This window comes from Nothobranchius furzeri, unplaced genomic scaffold (genome assembly GCF_043380555.1).
Source record: "Nothobranchius furzeri strain GRZ-AD unplaced genomic scaffold, NfurGRZ-RIMD1 Scf190, whole genome shotgun sequence".
NCBI classification, from domain to species: Eukaryota; Metazoa; Chordata; class Actinopteri; order Cyprinodontiformes; family Nothobranchiidae; genus Nothobranchius; species Nothobranchius furzeri.
This window is the reverse complement of record NW_027223206.1, coordinates 17,501-20,863: the sequence shown is the minus strand read 5'-3', so window position 1 is coordinate 20,863 and position 3,363 is coordinate 17,501.

Here is a 3,363-nt window from a genome sequence, read left to right as displayed (position 1 = left end):
TGACCCAAGTCCCGGGGCGAGAACCACAACTAATGGTCATCCTTTAGACCTCCAGGGGGCACGGCACAGCCTCCCTAGTCCGACACAAGTGCTCCACTTGGGCTATACTCTGACCCAAGTCCCGGGGCGAGAACCACAACTACTGGTCATCCTTTAGACCTCCAGGGGGCACGGCAGAGCCTCCCTAGTCCGACACAAGTGTCCCACTTGGGCTATTCTCTGACCCAAGTCCCGGGGCGAGAACCACAACTACTGGTCATCCTTTAGACCTCCAGGGGGCACGACACAGCCTCCCTAGTCCGACCCAAGTGCTCCACTTGGGCTATACTATGACCCAAGTCCCGGGGCGAGAACCACAACTACTGGTCATCCTTTAGACCTCCAGGGGGCACGGCACAGCCTCCCTAGTCCGACACAAGTGCTCCACTTGGGCTATACTCTGACCCAAGTCCCGGGCGAGAACCACAACTACTGGTCATCCTTTAGACCTCCAGGGGGCACGGCACAGCCTCCCTAGTCCGACACAAGTGCTCCACTTGGGCTATACTCTGACCCAAGTCCCGGGGCGAGAACCACAACTACTGGTCATCCTTTTGACCTCATGGTCATCCTTTAGACCTCCAGGGGGCCCGGCACAGCCTCCCTAGGCCGACACAAGTGCTCCACTTGGGCTATACTCTGACCCAAGTCCCGGGGCGAGAACCACAACTACTGGTCATCCTTTAGACCTCCAGGGGGCACGGCACAGCCTCCCTAGTCCGACACAAGTGCTCCACTTGGGCTATACTCTGACCCAAGTCCCGGGGCGAGAACCACAACTACTGGTCATCCTTTTGACCTCATGGTCATCCTTTAGACCTCCAGGGGGCCCGGCACAGCCTCCCTAGACCGACACAAGTGCTCCACTTGGGCTGTACTCTGACCCAAGTCCCGGTGCGAGAACCACAACTACTGGTCATCCTTTAGACCTCCAGGGGGCCCGGCACAGCCTCCCTAGGCCGACACAAGTGCTCCACTTGGGCTATACTCTGACCCAAGTCCCGGGGCGAGAACCACAACTACTGGTCATCCTTTTGACCTCATGGTCATCCTTTAGATCTCCAGGGGGCCCGGCACAGCCTCCCTAGGCCGACACAAGTGCTCCACTTGGGCTATACTCTGACCCAAGTCCCGGGGCGAGAACCACAACTACTGGTCATCCTTTAGACCTCCAGGGGGCACGGCACACCCCCCGGTAGCCGACCAAAGTGCTCTACTCGGGCCAGACTCGGACCCACGACCCGGGGTGAGAACCACAACTACTGGTCATCCTTTAGACCTCCAGGGGCCCGGCACAGCCTCCCTAGTCCGACACAAGTGCTCCACTTGGGCTATACTCTGACCCAAGTCCCGGGGCGAGAACCACAACTACTGGTCATCCTTTAGACCTCCAGGGGGACCGGCACAGCCTCCCTAGACCGACACAAGTGCACCACTTGGGCCATACTCTGACCCAAGTCCCGGGGCGAGAACCACAACTACTGGTCATCCTTTTGACCTCATGGTCATCCTTTAGACCTCAAGGGGGCACGGCAGAGCCTCCCTAGTCCGACACAAGTGTCCCACTTGGGCTATACTATGACCCAAGTCCGGGGCGAGAACCACAACTACTGGTCATCCTTTAGACCTCAAGGGGGGCACGGCAGAGCCTCCCTAGTCCGACACAAGTGTCCCACTTGGGCCATACTCAGACCCACGGCCCGGGGCGAGAACCACAACTACTGGTCATCCTTTAGACCTCCAGGGGCCCGGCACAGCCTCCCTAGTCCGACGCAAGTGCTCCACTTGGGCTGTACTCTGACCCAAGTCCCGGGGCGAGAACACAACTAATGGTCATCCTTTAGACCTCCAGGGGGCACGGCACAGCCTCCTAGTCCGACACAAGTGCTCCACTGGGCTATACTCTGACCCAAGTCCCGGGGCGAGAACCACAACTACTGGTCATCCTTTAGACCTCCAGGGGGCACGGCAGAGCCTCCCTAGATCCGACACAGTGTCCCCACTTGGGCTATTCTCTGACCCAAGTCCCGGGGCGAGGAACCACAACTACTGGTCATCCTTTAGACCTCCAGGGGGCACGACACAGCCTCCCTAGTCCGACCCAAGTGCTCCACTTGGGCTATACTATGACCCAAGTCCCGGGGCGAGAACCACAACTACTGGTCATCCTTTAGACCTCCAGGGGGCACGGCAGAGCCTCCCTAGTCCGACACAAGTGTCCCACTTGGGCTATTCTCTGACCCAAGTCCCGGGGCGAGAACCACAACTACTGGTCATCCTTTAGACCTCCAGGGGGCACGACACAGCCTCCCTAGTCCGACCCAAGTGCTCCACTTGGGCTATACTATGACCCAAGTCCCGGGGCGAGAACACAACTACTGGTCATCCTTTAGACCTCCAGGGGGCACGGCACAGCCTCCCTAGTCCGACACAAGTGCTCCACTTGGGCTATACTCTGACCCAAGTCCCGGGGCGAGAACCACAACTACTGGTCATCCTTTAGACCTCCAGGGGGCACGGCACAGCCTCCCTAGTCCGACACAAGTGCTCCACTTGGCTATACTCTGACCCAAGTCCGGGGCGAGAACCACAACTACTGGTCATCCTTTTGACCTCATGGTCATCCTTTAGACCTCCAGGGGGCCCGGCACAGCCTCCCTAGGCCGACACAAGTGCTCCACTTGGGCTATACTCTGACCCAAGTCCCGGGGCCAGAACCACAACTACTGGTCATCCTTTAGACCTCCAGGGGGCACGGCACAGCCTCCCTAGTCCGACACAAGTGCTCCACTTCGGCTGTACTCTGACCCAAGTCCCGGGGCGAGAACCACAACTAATGGTCATCCTTTAGACCTCCATGGCAACAGGGGGATGTCAGACCCCAGCTCATCCCAGGTTGATGCCTCAATAGTAGCTTAGGGTCACGGCAGTCCCACCGTGATCCACCCTCTTGTCCTCTCTCCACAGGTGACCAGAGTGTCGTGTTTATTTTCAAAGTGTCCTCGTAGGATGACCATGAGTGCAGGAAAATTTTCAAAGTCCCTCTGTCGGATGACCATGAGTGCAGAAAAAATTTCAAAGTCCCCCCTTGGGATTACCAGACGTTCGTGATTTCGGCTGAAAAATTTTCAAAGTGCTGCCGAGAGCCTGCGCTAGTTGCTTAAGGCTTGAGGAGATCCGCCTTATGGTAAGTAAACGAAAAGTGCCTGCGCCCCTGGAGGTTTTGGAAGGTGCGAGCGATGACCATGCTCGGGTTAGTAGGGAAGCTCATCGTCGAACCAGAGATGGGTAAGGGGCGAACTGGCAGATGTCTTCCCACCGTCG